Source organism: Gossypium arboreum, chromosome 12 (genome assembly GCF_025698485.1).
Source record: "Gossypium arboreum isolate Shixiya-1 chromosome 12, ASM2569848v2, whole genome shotgun sequence".
Classification (NCBI taxonomy): domain Eukaryota; kingdom Viridiplantae; phylum Streptophyta; class Magnoliopsida; order Malvales; family Malvaceae; genus Gossypium; species Gossypium arboreum.
The window spans coordinates 28,293,164-28,319,032 of NC_069081.1; the positions used below are offsets into that span (position 1 = coordinate 28,293,164).

Here is a 25,869-nt window from a genome sequence, read left to right on the forward strand (position 1 = left end):
GCCAAACCACACGCCCGTGTGGCTGGCCATGTAAACAAAATAAGGTCATTTTCCAAGCCTTGTTTCTCACCCTTTTTACCTTACACCTACATCAACACTTCAATATATTCACCAACCAATTCAAGGCATATAAATCAATCTAATGATTAAGTTTTATGCATGACACATTTACTCATGCTTTCAAGTATCATCTTTAGATTAAAATTATATACTTACCCAAACTTAATTGCATCTAATATATTAAACCAAACGCATTCATATACTAAATATAATAATCCTCATGCATAAGTATGCATTAAATTTACTATCACTAGCCATTCCAATGGCTAGTTACAACCAAAACATTTACATACCCTCATTTATTATCATTAGCCTATACATCCCATGACACCAAGGTATGATTCCTATTTATACCAAAAACGAGCTGGATGATAGTGTGATGATACTCTGACCGATCTCCAACCTTTACGAGCTTTCGAGTACTATAAGACAGAGAAAAGAAAATCGATTACACATTTCAAATGCTTAGTAAGTTCGTATAATAGGAATTTAACTTACCATATATTTTCATTTAAGATAAGCACACAGAAATGCATTCAAGTAATTTGGTTAATAGTTTAAAACACACAACTTCACCAATCATGTTAGTCAAGTAATTCAGATAATACCAAGAACATGGATGAGTTCATCATTTAATGATTTTCATATACATATGTTTTCCATATCACTATTCGATATTACATGTACATTTCCAAGACAAATCATTTCAAGTTTAGTTTAGCCATGTCAGAACTTTACCCGTTGAATTTATTTGAACTATTGATGGATACGCTCATGTAGTTCACTTAAAGTGTACAAAACTAAAATCCGTCAATTCATATCCAGGGGTACCCAATTAGGGCACATAATAAGGAAGCACTCTCTCGAGCCATATAACAGGATGCTCATGTGAGCCATGTAACAGGAAGCTAATTCAGGCTAAACATGAAACTTATAAGAGTTTTTAATCAGGAAGCTCATTGAGCTTAATAGATAACTTCAAAGAGTTACTATTAGGGAGCTCTAGATAGCCATTTAACAGGAGGTCCATGCAAGCTATAACAGGACGCTTATAAAGAGCTGTGTTTGTGTTTGCAATATATGCAGGATCACAACCGATCATATAACAGGACACTCACAAAGAGCTGTGGTAGCTTTCAGGAACCATATAACAGGAATGCTCGAAAAAGCTTTTAAGAGGATGTTTGTTCGAGCTATAATGTTCGCAACATATGCAAGACAATCATTAATACGGGAAAATATTGTATCCATCACATTTCATTATCCAAACAGGACTTATCATTTATCAAACAATATCGGGCATGTGATTAATTTCATACATTAAAAATTTATGCAATTCACGCAAATATAACATTTGATTCAAACATATTTATACGCATAATTAAGTTACACGAACTTACCTCGTTCGTATACGAAAATCTACTAATTAGAAACTTTTTGTTTTCCTCGATCTAATTTTGTATTTGGTCTTTCTGAATCCAATTAAGCCAAGAAAGCTTGCGTGAATGTTTTTCTCTTTCTTAGGGTTTCTATGTATTTTAATTTGGGGATGAAGATGACATAAGATGATATTAAACTATTATCATCTTTATTTATTCTAAATTCTAATTTAGCCCTTTTCTTTTTCCAATTTTCCATGGATGATTCATCAAAAATATCTACTAACTCCATTTAATGGTCTAATTTCCATATAAAGACCTCAATTAATCCTTATAACTACTAGAATTCAACTTTTGCATTTTATGCAATTGGGTTCTTTCCATAATTAAACATGAAATCAATAAAATATTCTTATAAAAAATTTTATACATCTTTCCTATCATAATGCAGACCTACAATAATATTAAAATAAATTTTCTTTATGACTCGAATTTGTGGTTTCAAAACCACTATTCCGATTTCACTAAAAATGGGCTATTACAGTAAAACAAAGCTTAGTAAGGAATTGTGTTACTTTAGTTGGATCGGGTGGATTTCCTAGCAGGGTGCTTGTAATGTTGCTTCCGTTTGAGCTAATTGATTGGCACCTCTTCATCATCATCATCTTATTTCATGACATCATCAATCAATTGATTAATCGCGTGATCTTGTTCCAACATCGGTGTAGTAGCAAGTTTTTATGGTGTAGAAGTTTCATTCATGTTATCTCCTTCCTTATCGGACTCAATGTTCATCGATTATGTTTTCTCTTCCTCCCCCTCTGTTTTTTTTTCTTCTTTTTTGTAATGGCTGGTTGTGTGGTAGTGCCCGTCACAGTGGCTTCAACTTCATCCTCATCTTCATCCTTTGGCTCTAATAACAATTCTTTGGGAAAAGTAGGGAATACAGGCATGGGCCTGGTAAAGTTTTTTTGAAGAGATTTCTTGATGGCACTATCCCTCTGTTTGACATACCCCTAAAATAAAGTCATTTATTCTTGAGCCATACTTATATCAGTAATCATCCTCAATTGTTGCTTCTTTGCCAAATGAAACTGTTGTTTCAACAACTCAAGAGCACCGAGCACTTACTGCTCGAAATCATTGTGAGATATGGATGGAGTGGCATGGGTATCAATAGGTGGAGAAAAGGTTGATGCAGAACCAGGATGTCGTGGTACTTCTTCCCTTGAAAATATCATGGCAATCTATTTAGTGATGACTCTTTTTTTAAGGATTATGTCCTCATTTTCTTGGATAGAGACATTGACCTGTTGACAAAGTGTAGTAATGAGAGATGGAAAATTTAGGGTGCCTACATTCTTTTGTGCAAAACGATGAACTTATTTAAAAATAATTTTTCCAACGTTTATCTTTTTGCCAGTCATAATAGAGTGCAGTAACAACATTTGTTCCTTCAAAATAGTAGAATTATGAGTTGAATGACTAAAGCAAGATTTAAGAAAATGGTACCATACTTCACAATGAGGCTTCAAAGAAATAAGGTCGATGGTGTAGCAATCATTCCTAGAAATTGTCCATTTGGTCCCTTCCACGCATAAATCTGTAAGAACTTGATTAAGTCTTTATGCTGTTAATGTCTTGACAAATTAAGAATGCTCATCAAGGCCTTTAGGTAAACCATATTTTGCGTTGATGGTTGAAGCATCACGTACATGGATGAAAGCAGTATCTAGAGAGGTTAAATGTGCATAAAATTCCTTTACAACTTTCATGAGAACATCATCAGAATGGAGGCAAAAGAGTTGCCATCCTTATTTCTCTACCACAGAAGAAAGTTCTTCAATGTATCCCATAAGGGTTGCGTCTTGAAAATGGTATCCTTTTTCCACACAAAAGGGTCAGTTTGATATGTTCGTGTTGTACTTTTCTTCAACAGGTTTGCTGAAAAATGTTCTTAGAGGCATAGAGGTTGATGAAGAAGGCATACGTCGTGCCATTTGATAAGAAATAGTAACTGTAAAAAGAAAAAGTTAAGACCTTTACATTTTTGGAGGAAAAACTAAAAATGGTGAAAAAGAAGAAACTGAAAAAGGTGAAAAAGAAGAAACTGAAAATAACTTGGAAAAAATGAATCGACTAAGGTAAAATTGAAAGAGAATATAACAGTAATGTAGGGGACAAGATTAGCCTGAAATTATGGCCTAGCACGGTAAAGTAAAAAATTAGGTGAGAAAAGAAAAATAATATAAAAAGTAAGCTAAAATTCACAAATATGCTAAGTGGGCTACTGTTACAAAGCCTGGGCCAAAATCCACCAGCAATAAAAGAAAGAAATAAAAATTAATTGAACCGATAAAAGAAAGAAATCAAAAACAAATTACTTAAATAAAACTAGGCAAAAGAAAACACTAAGCAGTTCGAAAAGCAATAGACTGTTTATCACGAAGTATTGGAGCTCCCCAATAATGCTTCAAACGTGGACCATTAACTTTGAAATTAAAGCCAGTCTTGACATCTTTGACTTCTACAGCTCCGTAAGGGTAAACATGCACTATTTCAAACGGGCCAGAACAACAAGACTTCAATTTGCCAGTAACCAATATCAGCCTAGAATTGAACAATAACACTTGTTATCCAAATTCAAATTGCCATGGGAAAATCTTCTTATCATGCCATCACTTTTTTCCTGTATCTGTATAGTTTGGGGTTCTCATAAGCTTGTGTTCTGAATTCTTCCATCCTTCAGTAGTCAATTATTGCCAGCATTAATCCAATCCATGTTCAATTTCTTAATTTCCTAAAATGCCTTATGTTCAAGTTCATAAGCAAGTGGAAAGGATTTCCATATACAAGCTTGAATGGTGAAATTTCTAATGGTGTCTTGAATGCAATATGATATGCCCACAAAGCTTCATCTAATCTAGATGACCAATCTTTGCGGGTAGGATTGATCAGTTTCTCCAAAATTTGCTTAATCTTTCTATTAGAGACCTCAACTTGTACATTTGTCTAAGGATGATATGCAGGGGCAATTTTCTGTTTAACCCCATATCTATTCAAGGCAGTAGCTACTAATTTGCAGTCAAAATGATAACATTCATCACTAATCAAAGCATGAGTACCAAACCTGGTGAAAATATTCTTATGTAGGAACTTTAGTACCTATTTAGCATCATTCGTAGGGAGAGAATCAACTTCAACCCACTTGGAGATGTAATTTACAACTACAGTGATGTATATATTTCCCCCAAAAGGGTAGAAATGGACCCACAAATTCGATTCCCCACACATCAAACAATTCAACTTCTAGAATATTTTGCAATGAAATTTCATACCTCTTTGGTAAGTTCCCAGTTTTTTTACAACGATCGCAAGCTTGAAAAAATTCTTGTGCATCTTTAAACAAGTTTGGCCAATAAAATCCAGATTGGAGAACTTTTGCTGCAATTGACATTTCCCCAAAGTATCCTCTATATAGTACTGAATGACAGTGGTGTAAAATACTTTAAATCTAGTCATCCGAAACACATCTCTAAATTATTTTATCTGCAAAATGTTTGAATAAAAATGGCTCATCCAAATAATATTACTTCGCATCATGGAGAAATTTTCTTCATCTCTGACTATTAAGCTCAGGTGGCAGCAATCCACTTACTAAGAAATGGACTATATCAGTATACTAAGGTAATGTCGTGGCAACTAGTAGTTGCTCATCTGAAAAATCCTCCTTAATAAGTTGAATATTGTCATCTTTATTGCCTGCTTCAAGTCTTGACAAGTGATCAGCCACTTGATTCTTTGTACCTTTCCTATCTCAAATTTCAAGATCAAATTCTTGTAGCAGCAATATCCACCAAATTAATCTTGGCTTGGCTTCTTTCTTTAAAATACTTAATCGCAGAATAGTCTGTATAAACTGTAACTTTGGTGTCAACTAAATAAGATTTGAATTTGTCAAATGAAAATACCACAACCAATAGTTTCTTCTCAGTAGCAGTGTAGTTTAACAGCATATTACTTAAAATTCAGCTTACATAGAAGATCGCATGAAATACTTTGTTCTTCCTTTCCCAAGTACTTCTCCTACATCAAAATCATTGGCATCGCACATAAGTTTAAAAGGTAATGTCCAGTCCAGTGCTATGACTAACGGTGTTATTACCAGTTGCTTTTTCAATTCCTCATATGCTTGTAAACAAGACTCATCAAACTTGAAAGATCTAGTATGCTCTAACAATGCATACAGGGGTTTGGATATTTTCAAAAAATCCTTAATAAAGTGTCAATAAAATCCTGAATTTCCAAGGAAACTTTTAATACCTTTAATAGTAGTAGGTGGTGGCAATTTTTCAATAACCTCAATCTTCGCTTTGTCTACAGCAATACCTTGTTGTGAAATTTTACGTCCCAAAATGATGCCTTCACAGACTTTGAAATGGTATTTTCCTAATTCAGAACAAGGTTAGTCTCTCCACACCAACAAAGAACTAGATCCAGGTTTTTTAAACAACCTTCAAAAGTATAGCCAAACACCGAGAAGTCATCCATAAAAATTTCCAAAAATTTCTTCACCATGTCCGAAAATATTGCCATCATGCAACGTTGAAATGTTCGCAAGGGCATTGCACAATCCAAACGATATTTGCATGAAAGCGAAGGTTACATAAGGACACATGAACATATTCTTCTTTTGGTCAATAGAAGCTATGGCAATCTAGTTATACCCCAAATAACCATCCAAAAAGTAATAAAAGGCTTTTCCTGCTAATCTATCTAACAGTTTATTAATGAATGGCAAAGGAAAATGATCCTTCCTGGTTGCTTTTTTGAGCTTTCGATAGTCCATTCAAACTCTCTATCTCATGATAATAAGAGTTGGAATGAGCTCATTGTTATCATTGCTAACCACCGTAATTCCCTCTTTCTTGGGTACACATTGAACAAGGTTCATCTACAAACTATCAAAAATAGGGTATATTATTCCAGCATCAAGCCATTTGATAAACTCAATTTTAATAACTTCATAGGGTTCAATATTCTCTGCTTATCAATAAAATTGCCATGGCAATCCTCTAGTAAAATCTTATGCATGCAGATGGTCAAACTGATTCCCTTGATATCTGCAATTGTCCACTCCAGCTCTTTCTTAGATCTCTTAAAAAATTCTAACAATTGAGCCTCTTGATTAGGTGCTAATTCTATAGAGATAACTACTAACAAAGTGTTGTTGTCTCCCAATTAGGCGTACTTCAAATGTAATGGAAAAGGCTTCAAATCCAAAGTGAGAGGGTCCTCTATAGAAGGTTGACAAGGTTTAAAATAATGCTCTAATAAATTTAAAGATTCAAAACTCCTCCTTGCTCCATTTTCAAGTTACTTAGCCTCCATCAATTCACTAAGTTCTTTAATTAGTTCCTTTTCATTCAACTCAACTTAATCTGCTTCATTCCAAATTGTTGTAACAAAATTCTACCAATTATTCCCCCACTAGTATGTCAATAATTCCAATGGCATGACAATCTTCATCAGTATCTGCACACTTCATGGTATAAAAAACATCAAAGGTTATCTATTGGTCATTAACTCTCATTATTAATTCACCTTCCTATACATCAATTAATGTTCTACCAATGGCTAGAAAAGGTCTACCAAGAATAATTGGTACCTTTTTTTCAGCTTCACATTCCAGAATAATAAAATCTACCAAAAATTTAAATTTGTCAACTTTAATCAACACATCTTCAATTTTACCTTCTGAATTTGTATAAGAACGATCAACTAGCTGCAGCATGACAGTTTTAGGTCTCGTTTTCCCAATTCTTCCACCAGTGGTATGTTGATATGAAGTTGCTTCAGGACATCCAAGAATTTTTTAAATTAAAAATCTTGCTTCAACTTCTGAAATCGCTGAGGAAAAGGTGGAAGTGGCCTTCCTTTAACTTGTTGAGAATGTTTTGCCGTGGCATTCTTATTGGCAATACGAGCTGAATGTGCTTCAACATTTTTTTTTTATTTTTATCAATTGTAGTTTGCTCCACTACTGATTCTAAATTCGCCTTATGTGTGAAATATGATCTATTTACTTTAACAACGACATCATTAAAAACTCCAGGTAGCTGAGTACCACTTCTGAGTGTAATGGCTTTACAATGCTCCTTCCCTTGAGATTTTGACTTTTCAATATCACTCGGTATTGCTCCTTGCGATCTTGAACTTAATGCACTGGCAATTTGCCCTACTTCATTTTCTAAAGCCCTTAAAGATGCAACTTGACTTTGTATTACAACATTGTTTTTAGTCATGTATGCCTTCAATAGAGCTTTCATAGATGAAGATGATGATGAACTTTTTTGAACAGTTTTTCGTGGCATAAGTTCATTGTATCCAGGTGGTGTACTTGTGACATTTTATTGAACAACATTATTGGAATTTCCCGCTCCTTGATTACTCCAACTGAAATTAGGATGTTGTCTCCATCCTGGATTGTATGTATTGGAATATGGGTTATTGTTTCGATTGAAATTTCTCATGTAACATACTGAAGTTGGGTTCGATGGGCATTCATCAAAAACATGATCTTCCCTACAATAAACACATGTTAATTCTGCTACTTTCATTTCCTACACTACAACTGGTCTCTTCAATGTACTAATCATATTAGTTAGGGATGATACCTGAATAGTTAATGAAGTGATTGCATCAAGCTCCATAGCTCCAAAAACTCTTGTGCCAGTACCCATTCTTGTAGCCAGACATTGATAATCATTGTTAGCTATCCTTTCTAGAATTTCATATACCTTATTATACAATTTATCTAGCAAAGTGTCATTGGCAGATGCATCAACTACCATTTTTGTATGTGCATTTTGTAACACCCCTAACTCGTATTTGTCGCCAAAACAGAGTTACAGAGCATTACCCAAACTTTCAGAACATCTACAGATAATTTATATCAATCACTATTCATCCTGCGAAATTATTCGTAACGGCCCTTACATTGACCCTCGAGGTCCTATATGAACGTTAAAATCAAGTCAAAACTTAATCGGAAACTCTAAGAATTTTCTGCAACATTTCAAAAATTTCCTAAGTTACAGGTTTCACATGTCTGTGTGACCCTAGGACACGCCCGTGCTAGAGGTCGTGATTGAACCCGTGTAACTCTTTAACTTGTACACACGTCCAGCCAAACGCCCGTGTGCTAGGCCTTGTGGTTAATTATTTTTTTTGAAATTAGGTGCAGATTCACATGGCCAAGACACACGCCCTCTTCTAGGCTATGTAGCACACACGGCTGAGACACACGCCCATGTCTCTGTCCGTGTGCTTAATTTTGAGCATTCTGTTTCTCAAATTAAAGGTGCAGGGGACACACGACCTAACCACAACCCTATGTACATGGCTAGACATACGCCCATGAGTTTACCCGTGTGGACAAAATGAAGCCATTTCTACCTTCATTTCTCACCCAAAATTCACACCAATGACCTGCATTTAAACTCACATCCAAATACCAACCTTTTCAAGCATTCAAATTAAGAAAACTCTATCATTCAACATGGCATATCATTACATGCATACTTGTTTATAATTTTTCCTTGGTAAATTCCATATGTTAGGCATAATTCAAATGTAGCTATCATAGTATGACATTACAAGTATACCAAAAACAACTATTACTAACCATTCCAATGGCTAGACTACAAACCATATATTTAAGCCATTTATGGCTAAGTTAGCCTATACATGCCATTATACCAAAATGATTTTACTATATATACCCAAAATAAGCTAGTAGATAGTGTGATGATGCCCCAATGATCTCTAACTTTCGCGAGCTTCCGAGCACTATAAAATAAGGAAAATAAAATTTAGTAAGCATTACATGCTTAGTAAGTTCGTATAATGGAAACTAAACTTACCAATCCCGTTTTTTAAATCTAAGCATATAATATCATGTTTTCCATCAATTTGGCAAAATTGCCTCAACACATGCATTCAATCAAACATGTTAGTCACAAAATTTTCATATACATCAAGTAAACATAGATGAGCTTATCATGCAGTATTCTTTCAAGACATTATCATTTCATCTCATAATTCTCTCATCATGCTAAGAGTTTTGTCCGTTGAATCATTGAAATTCCGATGGATACTCAAGTAGTACACTCAAGGTGTACAATTCAATAACCCGTCAATTCCTATTCAAGAGTACCCATTAGGGCATTTAATTAAAGATCACACTCTTGAGCCTCATATCGTACTATAGGATTACCAATCCAGGCTAAATCCTTTATGTAACGTATGCTCAGAAGAGCTCAATTAGAATTACCAGTCCAGGCTAAATCCTAATTGTAACATATGCTCAAGAGGGATTGTATCAGGATTACCTGCCCGAGCTAAATCCTTTCTATAATGAGATCAATAGGATTACTCGTCCGAGCTAAATCCCATAAGCAATAAATGCAGGACCTCATTTTATAAGGCAATCACATTTATCCATCGAAATTTAATATTCAAACGAGACTTTACCCTTTTTTCAATATTTCTGAACATGTAATCATTTCACACATTTATAATATTCACATAAATATAAATCATATTGCATACAATCATAACATTCAAGTTAACATATTTACATGCTCGATTTAGTTACACGAACTTACCTCAACACTTGTTCGCGTAAATAATCTACTAATCAGAAACCTTTCTTTTTCCTTGATCTTACCTCAAATTTGTGTTGTCTGGGTCTATATAAATAACCTTACTCATCAATTTCACACATTTCATATTCATTTGGGCTCAATATACATCCTAGCCAAAATTAACATTTTGCCCCCAACTTTTCCATAAATTCCAATTTCGTCCCTAGGCTCTGAAAATGAAATTCATGCAATTTACTCCCCATTCCAAGCTTAACCAAATTTTCAACATAAAATTTACAGCAAATATTTTCTATAAATTTCAGAATTTTTCATCAATTTTCATAATTTTCCATTTTAGTCCCTAAATCATGTTTTCATCAAAAAGCACTTTGTAAAAGTTGTTTATCTATCAACAAGCTTTTATTTTCTACTATAAATTTTAAATTTCCAGCATATTCATCCTTGATCTGATTTCCATACCTTGATAACTTTTCAAATTAATTGTAACACCCCTAACCCGTATCCGTCGCCGGAATAGGTTACGAGGCATTATCGGACTTATAGCACAATTCAGAACATTCATTTATCATTAAATCAACTCATTTCAATCAAAGTCATTCATTTACACCTATAACATGCTTAACTCGAGCATAAATAACTTAAAACATGCATTTAGGACTAAATCAATAACATTTGAAAACTTTGGGAAACTTAGAAAATTTTCTTGAATATAGAGGTCACACGCCCGTGTGCCTAGGCCGTGTGCCTCACACAGCCACCAGACACGCCCGTGTCATAGGCCATGTAGAAACAGGGCATACATACTAACTTGGGTCACACTGCCGACCACACGCCCGTGTCTTAGCCCGTGTGCCACACACGGCCAATAAACACGCCCATGTGTCTAGGCCGTGTAACTCACTGACTTATTTTAACTAAGCTTTAGCAAACACACAGTTGAGTCACACACCTGTGTGCTCAACCGTGTGGATGAGAAATAGGCTTGTTTTAAGCCACTTTTCCTCACCCAAACTTCAATCACCTAAGCTCACATATAACACCATACTATTATTCAATTTGGCAATCAAAACAACCATTTCAAATACAAATTATATGCCATTACAAAACCAAACATTTAGATACTCAAATCAATTCCATTTGTGCATTCAAACACATACCAAACCAATATGATTCATTAGTCAATATACACATATAACCTATTCAATAATTCAACCTTAAACATCCAAGTACCACCTATCATTCAAACAGTTTTGATCCATATTTCCATACATATCCATACCATTTGTATATCCTCATTCCATCAACTACTTACCAAAACATTCCATATCTAGTACACATAAACATAACCCAATATTTAACCAAGTTAAGCCAAATCACATGGCTTAAACACATCAATACATATAAGCTTCAATAGCTAAAATAACTTATACATCTTATATAATTAACTAGCCTACACATGCCATATTACCAATTTCAAAGAGTTCAAAAATACCAATTCAACTCCTGGATAGTGTGATGAAATCTTCAATGACTTCTAACCCGAGCGAGCTTTCAAATCATTGTAAAATACGAGAAATAAATAGAGTAAGCTAATAAGCTTAGTAAGCTCGTATGACTAGTACGTACTATATACAATTTAACAATTAATTCACAATTAGATAAGCATGAATACATATAAATCAGCTCTATCGAAATTAACACGTATTACAATAACAACCTGATAATTCTTGTATGTATTCATCGATTTTCACTTACGTATCATATGAAATTATTAAATATTACTTACTTTTCGAGCGTGTCATGTATACCTGAACTAATTCATATTATCATTTCAATTCTCATATCGTTATCTTGTCCGTTGAACCATGGAAATAACATCGAATATTCTGTATTTTACACACTAATGGGCATATATGTGGTTAAACCACCTATATTTCAATTCACATATAACATTTTTTTGTATGTCATTTTAACCTATATTACCACTTCAATACAATCTAACCAAATTTGCCCAATGCATAAGCATATAAAATCATCAATAGATTAGTATCATTATATCTTTGTAAACATCAAGTCACCATAGGTGAAAAAAATAAATATTCAATCTCAAGTACATATAACTTCATTCCATATTTAATTCATCAAATAACATCAATACCATGTAATTCACATAACATTATGGCAATTCATTTTTATTCGTATAAACTGTAATTCATTCATATAACTAGTAGTTCATCCGTATAACCAGTAATTCATTAGTAATAACAGTAATTTATCTATATCAATAGTAATTCATCTGTATCAATAGTAATTCATTCATTTCAACAGTAATTCATTCATTTCAACATAGCTTATTTATATGATCGGTAACAGTAATTATGCACGTTAAACTACGTAGAATTTGGATAAATTCTCAGGTGATACACACTAAGTGTTTTTATCGGTAATCTGTCAATTCATTATCCTTTTTGCTTTTTCGAGCCATGATCGACAAGCTCCTCCTGAGCTAATAAACAGTAAGCTCTATTGAGCTGAAATGGTAGGCTCTATTGAGTTGAACAGTAAGCTCATACCAGCTGAATCGTTAAACTCCAATGAGCTGAAAACAGTAAGCTCTTACGAGCTGATATATCGGTAAGCTCACACGAGTTGTAATGAGTCCACAACAAATGTAGGAGCTCGACCAAAACGGTAACCCTAGTGACATGTCACTCATATCTAACAAATTCTTATGGTTCAAATGGGGCTCGGTAATTATCCAACTTCATCATTTAAGCATTCAATGATCAATAATTCAATTTCTCAAATCATATATATATTCAATTCAATTAAGTATATACATTTAGATACTCAATTCGCATACCTAATGCATATTATCATACTGAATCCATGCAACATATATAACAATAGTAGCATTTCTCTTTCATTCATGTAAACAGTAATTTAATCATATAATCAGTAATTTGAATTTCAAGTGGATAATTCATTCAACTTATACACATACATTTTAAAAAATTACATGTATTTAATAATTCGATTCTAGTTATATGAACTTACCTCATGTGGCTCAAATAAAACTATCAGTTATTTGTCCACGTTTCGTTTCTCCTGATCTAGTTCCGGTAATTGCTTATCTTGATCTTAATCAAGCTAGTAGTGTGCTAAACCCAAAAACTCTTCCATGGCTATTTTCTTTGTTCAATTTTAGTGAAAGAGATGAGAAAATAAACTTAAAATTGTTTTTGTTTTATTCATTATTAACATTTTAACCATTTTACTGTTTTAACGTTTAATAACATCATAAATTTCAACAATACCAAGCCATAGAATTCCACTATCAATACTTATGGGATAATTACCACTTAAGGACTCCCACTATTTAATTTCATAGCCATTTAATACCTTTAACTTATAGAATTCGACTTTTACGTTTTACACGATTTAGTACTTTTTATCGAATTAACCACTCAAACAGTAAAATTTCTCTACAAAATTTTCACACGAACAATCTATCATACTGTAAACCTTAATAAAATAATAAAACAAATATTTTGTCTTTGGATTGTGGTCCCGAAACCACTGTTTTGATTAACCCTAAAAATGGGTTGTTACATTGATCCTCTGAACAAATAGATTAAGCTATCCCGATTTCAAAAATATCAAAATTACTAAAAACGGGACAAGAAAACTTATCCAATTAAGCCATGAAATTTTCTTCTCTCTCTCCTCAGGTTTCCATAGAATTTTTGGGGAAGCTGATGAGAAAAATAAGATGATATCTTTTATCATCTTTTTGATTAATTAAATATTTTTCAATTTCCAATTTAGTCCTTACCCTTTTTCTAAATTTCCATGGATGAGTCACTAAAATATCTACATACTTTTCTTCAATGGTCTAATCACCATATAAGGACCCCAAGTTTTGAATTCCATAGCTATTTAATCCTTCTAGCCACTAGAATTCAACTTTTGCATTTTATACGATTTAGTCCATCCCGTACTTAAACGCATAATCGATAAAATTTTCTTATTAGAATTTTCACATGACATTTCTAAAATAATATGGGCCATGTAATAAAAATAAAATAAATTTTATTTTCGGATCAGATTTGTGATCTCAAAACTACTGTGTCCAATTTCACTGAAATTGGGCTTTACACATTTAATCCATTATGAAACATTTCCATCTACGTCCAATGTTGGAAACCATGCATCGGGCATTTTCTAATCAATTCCTCGAATCACTCCCAAGTTTCATACAAAGTCTCATCTTCAAATTATTGAAAAGATGTAATATCATTCATAAATTTAGCATTAATGTTTGGATGGTTGTATCATAACAAAAGACTTTGGCAAAGTTCATTCCAAGATGCCACTGTTCTTGACAAAAAAACATTTAACCATACTCTGGCACTATTTGAATAGTCTAAGAAATGGTTCGAGATTATTACAGAAAGATGTGCAGTTTGAATGGTCCGAGAAATGTCAACAAAGTTTCAATCAGTTGAAAGCACTGTTGACTGAGGCACTGGCTCTGGTTCAGCCTGAATCAGGTAAAAAATTTGTAATTTTCAGCGATGCATCTTTAAATGGTTTAGGTTGTGTTTTGATGAAGGAAGGCAAAGTGATAGCTTATTCTTCTAGATAGTTAAAGTTACACAAAAATAATTATCTGATGCATGATTTAGAGTTAGCAACTATTGTGTTTGCATTGAAAATTTGGCGACACCATTTTTTTTAGTGAAAAACGTCATATATAAACCGATCACAAGAGTTTGAAGCATCTAATGTCGCAGAAAGATTTGAATCTGAGATAACGTAGATGGCTCAAACTGTTAAAAGATTAGGAGTTGATCATTGATTATCATCCAGGAAAAGTGAATGTGGTTGCTGATGCTTTGAGCAGAAAGTCTTTATTTGCTCTACGAGCAATGAATACGTAACTAACTTTATATATTAAATGGCTTGATCTTAGTCAAGTTGAAAGCTAAATCGATGTTTTTACAACAGATCTGGTAAGCTTAGAAATGTGATGTTGAGTTGTTAGCTAAACGGGCACAATGTGAGTCGACTTCAGATTCAAAATTTTAGATAGGATCCAATGGTTGTTTATTATTTAGAGGTAGAATTTGTGTACTGAAGAACACATAGCTCATTCAGAGAATTTTACACAAAGCTCATGGTGGTAGCTTATCTATTCATCTAGGAAGTAATAAGATGTACACTGATTTGAAATAGATTTACTAGTGGCCAGGAATCAAATGTGAGATTTCTGATTTTGTATCTAGATGTTTGGTATGTCATCAAGTTAAAGCTGAACATCAGGTACCTTCTAGATTGTTACAGCCAGTGATGATACCGAAGTGGAAATGGGATCGAGTTACTATAGACTTCGTATCGAGTTTACCCTTATCTCTGAAAAAGAAAGATGCCATTTGGGTTGTCGTTGATCATTTGATGAAGTTAGCACATTTTATTCTGGTATGTACGAATTTCTCCTTGAGAGATTAGTTGAGTTATATGTTTCTAAGATTATCAGATTGCACGAGGTACTAGTTTCTATTATTTCAGATAGAGATCTGCGGTTTACATCATGATTCTGGAAAAAGTTACAGGAAGCTCTTGGTACGCAGTTGCATTTTAGCACTGCATTTCACCCTAAGATCGATGGTCAGTTCGAACGAGTAATTCAAATTCTCAAGGATATACTTTGTTGCTGTGTTTTAGAGTTTGAAGGCAACTAGGAGAAATATTTATCGTTGGTTGAATTCACGTATAACAACAGTTTTCAATCGAGCATAAAGATGGCACCATATGAGGCTTTGTATGGTCATAAATGTCGAATTTCATTATACTGGACTGAGCTCAGTTAGGAAAAGATACACGGGGTTGATTTGATTCGTGAGACTGAAGAAAAAATAAAAGTGATCCGAGATTGTTTGAAAACAGCTTCAGATCATCATAAATCATATGCAGATCTTAAACGTAAAGATATAGAATTCCAAGTCACCGACAAAGTATTTTTTAAAGTATCGAGTTGGAAGAAAGTTCTTCGATTCGGTCGCAAAAGAAAGTTAAGTCCACAATTTATTGGTTCATATAAGATTATTGAAAGAATCAAACCTATTGCGTATCGATTAGCTTTACCGTCTGAACTAGAAAAGATTCATAATGTCTTTCATGTGTCTATGTTACGATGGTACCAATTTGACGCTTCACATGTTATCTCCCCGATAGATGTTGAGATTCAACTTGATATGTCGTACAGTGAGGAACTGTAATAGCCCGTTTTTAGTCAAATCAGAACAGTGGTTTTGGAACCACAAATCTGAAGTCAAAATATTTATTTTATTATTATTTTAATGTTTACAGCATGATAGCATGTATATGTGAAAATTTTGTGTAGAAATTTTATCGTTTGAGTGGTTAATTTGAGAAAAAATGACTAAATCGCGTAAAATACAAAAAGTATTGTTCTATTAGTTAAAGGTATTCAATAGCTATAGAACCATAAATTTAAGGTCCTTATGTTATAATTATTCCATTAATAAAGGTAATGGAAAAATATGGACATCATTAATGTGACTAAGTAAGGTTATATAAGTAATTTAATTAGTAAATAATTAAAATAGGTAAAACAAAACCAAATTATTATCATCTTCTAGCCGAAATTTTAAGGCAAAGAGACATCATTTTTAATCTTTCAAATTTGACCAAGCTTGGATTGCTAATTAGGTACGATTTTTGTCATATTTTTATTGATTTCTATGTTTTTGAGATCGTTGCAGCTAGGTCTAACTAGCCCAAGGACTATTTTGCAAAACTATTAAAGATTTTGAATGATTCCATTGATGAATACATGTGTATTTTGAAGTTTCTTGATAGATTATGAATGCTTGTTGATAGATATACAAGTTTTGTTAAGTGATTTTTAGTAAAAATGCAAAATAGGGATTAAATTGAGAAAAGTGTAAAGTTAATGGTTAAAATGTAAAATAAATGAAAATTATAGGCTTCTATGGGCATTATGGTAATTCAACTAGCATGGGTCTATTGTGAATTTTCATTAATTTGTGATTTTATGAAATAAGGACTAAATTGTGAAATATATGAAATATGTGGGGCAAAAGTGTGAAAAATCCTTAAAGTATACTTTGGACTAAATTGAATGAATAATTTATTAAATAAGTTAATTTTGATTATTTATAGATCAAGAAAGGAGGAATTCAAACTTAGATCGGGGAAAAGCAAAGTAATTGAATAGTTGGTCCATTTTGTTATTTCCGTATATGAGGTAAGTTCATATAATTGAACTTAAATGTGTATCCATTTATTTGATGGATGGAATTGAGATAGTATTTATTATAATAGATAAATGTGGAGATATTAAATTTAATGTACGGTTAAAATAAACGAGATGCTGAATAAGACCATAGCTGGGCTATGGCAAATCGGATAATAAGACAATAATCGGGTTATGGCATGTGAATGTAGACCACGGCAAGGCCTTGGCAATGTATGCGTATGACCATGGTTGGACTATGGCATCAAAAAATCAAAGTATTAGTATCATAAGAATTTATAAGCTAGGGTGGTTTGATAAGAGAATTGTTGAGAAATAGATAAGTATCGGTACAAGTATGTACGGAAAAACTAATTCAAGTAACGAGTTAGAAGAAGTTGAGAACTTATGAGTTATGATATGGATAAACTTTATGTTAGCTTATTGTTTGATGTTTTAAACATTAATTATGTTATTCATTTTGAGATGTTAATTAATATTGTGATTATTTCATATTTACATACTAACTTACTAAACGTTATAGCTTACTTTGTTTAATTTTTGATGTTTTATATTTTTACAAAGCTAGCTTGGATCTGTGGATCGTTAGAGACTTCATCGCACTATCGGACATCTATTTGGTACTTTTAAGTTGTGTAAATATGGTATATGGCATGTATAGGCTTGTGTCATTTTGGTATGTTTGGTGAACATGTAATTAGGCCATTTGGGTTGGCTTGTGATGATGAATTTGTTAATGTATAAATATGAGTAAATGGATTTGTTTTGAGTTAGGTAATTGACCTATATTAAGTAAATGAGGTTGAATTAATAATGCATGTTTGGAATGGTTTAACTAAATGAAATATATATGTGAATTATGTATAGTAAGGCAAGTTGAATTAATAGGTATTTGAATAGGTAAATGGTATTAAATTGAGTATTGAATTGGTTGAAATGGATATAATATGATCGTGTATTAGTTGATGACTTTTGGTTGCATATTTGTGTCTTAAAATGGTACCAATTGATCATGTATAGGTATGTGAAAAATGGGTGGCAAAATGGCTTGGTAAATGGCCTATTTTTGTCCACACAGGCAGAGATACGGGTGTGTGTCTCATCCGTGTGTGACACACAGTCATGTTACATGGTCATGTGTCCCCTAGTGTTGAAATTGAATTGAATTCACTATGCTCCACATGGTCTCCCACACGGGCGTGTGACTGGCCGTGTGGTACAAGTCAGCATACCCCCAAATTTTTACACGGCCTGGCACACTGGCGTGTCCTCGGCCATGTGATACAAGTCAGTATGTATGCCCTATTTCCACACAGCCTAAGACATGGACGTGTTTGGAGCCATGTGAGGCACATGGCCTGTTCACACGAGCGTGTGACCCCTGTATGACTGAAATTTTTCTAAGTTTCCAAAAATTTTCATATGTTATTGGTTTAGTCCTGAACCACTTCTAAAGCATGTTTAAGGTCTAGTAGGCCCTTATAAAGGACAATGTGATTGTGTTGAAGGATTTCTGAGAATGAATGTTTTATGTTTGATAAATATATGCTATATGTTGTGAATTTATCGGTAATACCTTGTAACCCTACTCTAACGACGGATATAGGTTTGGGGTGTTATAGGAACCGATCAGGATTCTGGCACAAGAAGTGAAAGAATTGACAAACAAGAACATAGCTTTAGTAAAAGTTTTTTGGTAATGACACGGAATAGAAGAAGCTACCTAGAAACCTGGGGAAGTTATGAGAAAGCAATATCTGACCTCTTTTTTGGTAATATTTTCAGGGACAAAAATCTCTTTTGAGGACGAAAAATTCTTTTGGAGGGAGAGTTCTAACAACCTGTTTTCAATGAAATAGAAACAGTAGTTTTGGGACCACAAATTCAGAGTCAAAAAATTTACTTTATTATTATTTTATTGCCTACAGCATGATAATGGTACCATATAAAAATATCGTTAAGAAATTTTTACCATTTATATGCTCAATTTGATAAAAAGGACTAAATCGCGTAAAGTGCAAAAGTTGAGTTCTACTAGCTAAAGGTATTAAATAGCTATAGAACCTTAAAGTATGAGCCCTTATATGGTAATTATACAATAAATAGTGATAGTGGATGTACATGGCTTGGCATTTGTGTAAATTTTAATTTTTTTAAAGGTTAAATTAGTAAATAGGTAAATAATGATTAAATTAATCAAATAAAACAAAGTCATCATCTATTAGTTATCTTCACCAACCAAAATTAAAAGAGAAGAGTTGCCATGGGAGCTTCAAGTTTCGGCAAAAACATTTTGTCTTGCATTGGTATGAATTTTTCTACCCTTTTTTAATTATTTCTATGTTTTCGGGATCATTGTAGCTTAATCTAGCTAGCTCGGGGACTAATTTACAAAATTTTTAAACTATTAGGATTTTACCATTAATGAATATACATGTTTTTATATTTGATGATAGAAAATGGATGGTTTTTTATAGATAAACAACTTTTGTAAAAGGATTTCTGATGAAATTGTCAAATAGGGATTAAATTAAAAAATAGAAATTTTACATGGTGAAATTATGAAATAAATAAAATATAGGGTTTGATAGGGATCTAGGTGATATTCAGTCGTAGTGGGTTATGGTGGAATTTCAAAAAATTTCCATTTTTATAAGCTAGGGACTAAATTGCAAAGAAATTAAAAGTATAGGGGGAATGGTAATTTTGTTAAGATATGATTTTGGGCTAAATTGAATGAATTATATATTAAATTGAGTTAAATTTATCCATATAGATCAAGACAAACCTTGTACGGCTTTAGATCGGGTAAAGAGAAAGTCTCGGATTAATCGTCTTCGTATCTACGTATACTTGTCGAGATAAGTTCGTGTAATTAAATCATGCATATATGTTTTAGTTGAATTATACTTGTATTGCGAATTGTTATACATACATACCAGCTACATATCCAACGAGGTACAACTATTACGGAGCTCTGTTTGAACCTTAGGTATTCGTAGGATTCAAATGGCATGTCATTAGGGCTTACATGATTTACCTGCTAGTCCTGAATGTCTTACCGATGGCTGAGGTCTGGCATGTGTTGCAGATACTCCACAGCTAGTGTGAGCAGCACCATGTAGCTATGTTCCGATCGAAAGCTCATATGAGCAGACCCATTTTCATAGCTCGTGTGAGCATACCGATTTACAACTCCTGTGAGCATAATGATTCACAGCTCGTTTGAGCATACCGATTCACAGCTCATATGAGCATACATGCACAGGATTTGATAGATTACAATTATATGAGTTAGCACACTATGTGTGAGTTATCCTAGGTATCCAACGATATTCTAAATGGTTCAACGGGCAATATTCTAGTACGAAATGTTAAGAGTTCAATATGGACTATTACAGGGACACATATAAATTACATGGAAAATTGAATTGGATGATACATGTATATGAAACTTAATCAATTGTTGTGCTCATCCATGATTATTAGTTTATACATGTATTTACATGGGTAACATGGTTGATGTATATGTGTTTAGGCACTTGGCCAAATTATGTTGGGATATGTTATGTTTACTTACCTATTATGTTACTAAATGGTAAGTTTTATTCTATGTTATATGAACTTACTAAGCTTAAATGCTTACTTTGTGTTATTTTGCATGTTTTATAGTGAATCAAAAGCTCGTTTGGTTGGAAGCTTGTTAGAGCTATATCACACTACCCATCAACTCTTTTGGTTTATTCTGTTGTTTAATTTTGGTTATAATGGCAGGTATAGGTATTTTGGCTAATGTTGGCCATGTGTTTGGTTGTTGGAAATGGTCATTTTGTTTGGCTTGTGATTTAGCACTTTGATAATGATATGAGCTTAGTTTATTGCATATAAATATTAGCCTTATAATGGTTGATGAATGACTTAATATGGTCGAATGATGGAAGATGAAATGATAGTTGAATATGCATAATATATATGGCTTATGACTTGTTGAGAATTGGTACTTTGTTTAAATGGCTTATATGACTATTGAGTTGAATGGTATATTTGGCACCATTTGGTATGTTTTGGTAAGTAAACTAAATAGCATGTATTGTTGCAAATGTGCCTATAAGTTAGTTGTTCATTTTGACCAAAGAAAGTACATGTTTATATATGTTTTAATATTGTTATTCGAGGTGCCTATGGGCATATTGGTTCTATGATGTTATACCATATGTATATGACTTGTCTATGCTTGATTTGGATGCCTTGTTATGGTTTGTTTATATGTTCAATGTTGGTTGTAGGTACACGCCAATTTAGGTGAGAAAAATGGCTTGTAAAATGGCCTATTTTCATCCATACTGGCGTATGTCTCAATCGTGTGTGACACACGGCCGTGATTCTTCTGTATCTTTCAAAAGGTTGCAAGTCAGGTTGTTACACGACCTAGCACACGACCCGGCACACGAGCATGTGAGTTTCTTTTGAAGGGTACACGGTCTGGCACACGGGCATGTGGCTTGGCTGTGTGGCCCAAGTCAGTGAGTTACACGGGCACAACACGGGCTGAGACACGGCTGTGTGTCCTTACTTCGAATGCCCACACGGCCTGAGACACAAGCGTGTCTCTTGGTCGTGTGACCCTTACAGTGTTCAAAATTTTTAGTGTTTTCTAAAAAATTCTCTGAGTTTTCGATTTTGTCCTGACTTATTTCTAACACATATTTAGGGCCTCGATGGCTTGTATAAAGGACAATATGTATGTTTTGAATTGGTTTTAATGTGTTTATTGATATAATTAGAAAAGTTTGAAATTTATGTTTGTTTGATTTCAAAACTCTGGTAATGCTCCGTAACCTTGTTCCGGAGACGGATACAAGTTAGGGGTGTTACATTCATATTCTGAAGTTTCCAAATTATCACTTAATGAATTGTATATAGAATATGCTTGAGTACATAAATTAGTCTAATAAGATAAATGAAATGTGGTTTCATTGGCTCAATGTGGTAATGAAATATGGTTGTGATTGTACTTTAGTTGCTTTTGTTTAACATATGATATTGTGTATATTTGCAGTAATTTCGAGCACTCACTGAGCTTGATTAAACTCACACATTCTTTACTAAATCCTTGCAGATTGTCAGCATTTTCGGTGTGAGCAGTACAGCCAAGGAAGTGATCTAAGTTAGGCAATAGTAATTTGAGTAGGTGGTTTTATTATTCTTTTGAACTGTGGGAATAAAGGCAATGTGGTTAGAATTTTTAGTTGGTTATTATTATGTCTTCAATGAATTGTTATGAATTTAGAGTTTAAGAATTGATGGATGTTTATTATTATTTTATTCGTTTTGTTTTGATTTGATTTGAATAACTGAAATATAGATGTTGCTTTGAACTGTATATGTGGTCATTTTGGTGTTGGATGATGAGGTTGTTGAGGAAAATGTTTGAGTGTCTAATATGCCCTGTTTTCCTGTGATTTTGGTTGATTTGTACAGAGGTATCATAATTGGGATATAAGTATCGATACATCAACGTTGGAACAAAAGTGCATGAAAATAGTAGCTAAATTTAGTATCAATACCCTTGCACGAGTATCGGTACCTGGGGTAAAAATACATATACATTTTTTGGATTAAATTACAAACAACTGGGTTAAAAGTTTAGGAAGCACATATAATTGAACCCAATATAGGAAACGCCTGTAACACCCCTAACCCATATCCAACACCGGGACAGGGCTCGAGGTATTATTGGAACTTTACACTTTCAGTATACTAACTCAGGTCACAAAATTTCATTTAAATTTAAAACTTTGTAATCATGAACATCTCGTCTCTTGTATAGGACTTCGAGACCTACAACATATCGAAAGGTAATGCGGGACAAATACGGGCACGTTCGATTAACCTTGGGCTTCTCAGAAAATTTTTCTTAACATAACGGGACACACGCCCGTGTATCTTGAGGCACGCTCATGCCCTTCAACCGTGGGCAACACTGACTTATTAGCACAGCCGTGAAAACACATCCGTGCTACCTGCCCGTGGACGAAACAATCATTTTAACACGACCATGATGCATACCCGTGTGGCCTACCCATGTACAACTTTGAGCTAAAATTTTAAGTGCAGGGGACACATGCTCAAAGCACACGCCCATGGGAGGGAACCGTGTGTCACACACGGCCTAGACACACGCCCGTGTGTCCAACCATGTGGACTTTATTAGGCTATTTTCCAAGCCTTTAATCACCTCTTTCTACTACTTGTGTTTAGTGGTTACCAAGTTTGAGAGAAAACATAATTTTACACTTGTAAATAACCTTAATGAAAATAGTTGTTTGGAAACCTCATATAATTGGTTTCATACATAAATGGTTATTTCCTCTTTAGTATCATGGGTTCCCGTGTTACATTAATCCATTCGAAATTGGCTCATTCATGTGACTCATTGCCAATTTATAGCAACCCATCATTAGTAATTAAAACTATGCATAAAATCGTAGGTCATAGCCTACTTAAATTAAGCCAATTTTCATGGTCATATACAAAAAGATAAACATATTTCTACATGCCTTTACTTCGCAAATCAAATGACACATATAATAAAATACTCAAAAGTACTATACATGCCATTTAACAAAATAAACAGAGTCTTTATACCAAAGCTTGTTTAGTTGATAGTGTGTTGACTCTCCAATTGTCCTCCAATCCTTTCGAGTCCTCGAGCTCTATGAGACAGGGAAAAAGATAAGGGTAAGCATTTACATGCTTAGTAAGCTCAAATAACCGGAAAGTAAACTTACCGAGTAATTAACATACACCCATATCTAAATCATGAAATCATCCATTATGAAATGATTTCCTATCACATGCACTCAATCAATGAGTTAGTCACATAACAAAGCATCATGTAATTTATATAGATGAGCTCATCATTCATCATCTTGTTAACATACATCATATTAACCCGTTGAGTTTGTAGGAAATCTCGATGGAGTACCAATTATTTGTCGATTCTTATGAATGATCATTCCACATATATGCACTCCCGCGAACCTCACATCCCATAGCAAGATTACTAGTCTAGGCTAAATCCTCCATATCATGAACTCGTAAGGTGATGTCTGGGTTACCAGTCCAGGCTAAATCCCTTATAGCAACAAATACCCTTAATGAGTTCAGATCTGAATTACTAGTCCAGGCTAAATTCAGACCCTAGTCGGATTACCCATCTGGGCTGAATCCATCATGCACACATATTCATCAGGAGGCTTGATCATTCAAGGAACACCTAGATCCTTTCTATACTTGAGATCATGGATTACCTGTCCGGGCTAAATCCCTACTGCAACACATGCAAGATCTCAGTTCACATGTCAAACAGGGTTTGTCCATCGAATTCCCTTTTTCAACCTCAACCGAGACATTTTTCACATGATATCATCAAATGCACATTTCTATGATATTGCATGCCAATAATAAATGCAATCATCAAGCATTCATAAATCATACAATTATGCATATTAAGGGTTTACTTTAAGTTATCCAAACTTACCTGGCATTCTTTTCGGGATTATGTTTCGGTTATTCCTAAACCTTGCGTTCACCACGATTAACCTCCGAAATTTGTTCCTCGGGGTCTATAACAGTAACATTAACTCATTAATACACTATATTATGCATTTCAAGTTTAATATCTACCTCTGGTCCAAATGACCATTTTGCCCCTAATCTTTCACATTTTTACGATTTAGTCCCTAGGCTCGAATAATGAAACACATGCACTTTCTATCTTACCCAAGCCTAGCCAAACACTTTTCCTTCTTATGGTATGTGACAGCCCTAAATTGAGCCTAGTCGAAAAGTGGTTTCGGGACCACGAAACCGAGTCTTATAAATAATTAAAAGTTATATTATGTGTTTATGATGTGAGTAAATGCATGTGTGAAACTCTCATACTTTAATTTGGTTAGTGTATGTGAAATTTATTAGTAGGGACTTATGTGAGACAATTTAGAAATGTGCTAGGCAAGTGCTAAAGTGTCCTATTAATATATGTGGGAAAGTGCTTGTACTTGCATGTCAAATTAGCCAAACTATAGGTAGTGGCCAGCCATGCTACAAATTATATAATCAAATGTGAATTTTATATTAACTTTAATTAGCTAGATGCCATATTAGTATGGAGGATGTAATAAAATAAAGAAATGATAATTAAAGCAAGGAAATGGGTGAAAGAAACAAAGTCTTCATCCATGTTTCTTCCTAGCCGATTCTAAAGAAAGAAAAGAACAAGAGCATTCGGTGATGAAAACAAGTTGTATTCTTTGGTTCTTCTTGGCCGAAATGAAAGGAGGAAAAAGGGAGGAAAGCATTCGGTCATCTTAGGTTAATATTAAGGTAAGGTGTTCATATTAGTTCTTGAAATTTTAGTTGAACTTGAGTGAGATATCAAGTTATTTTTGTAACC

The 25,869-nt window shown here is 33.8% G+C and overlaps 1 non-coding gene across 1 annotated transcript; it reads left to right on the plus strand.

The window, feature by feature from the left end:
* The first annotated feature begins 14,311 nt into the window (after positions 1 to 14,311).
* On the plus strand, positions 14,312 to 14,418 carry LOC128286155 (small nucleolar RNA R71). Its single transcript, XR_008276700.1, has one exon. It is a non-coding gene; the product is annotated as a small nucleolar RNA R71 (small nucleolar RNA).
* The last annotated feature ends 11,451 nt before the right edge of the window (positions 14,419 to 25,869 follow it).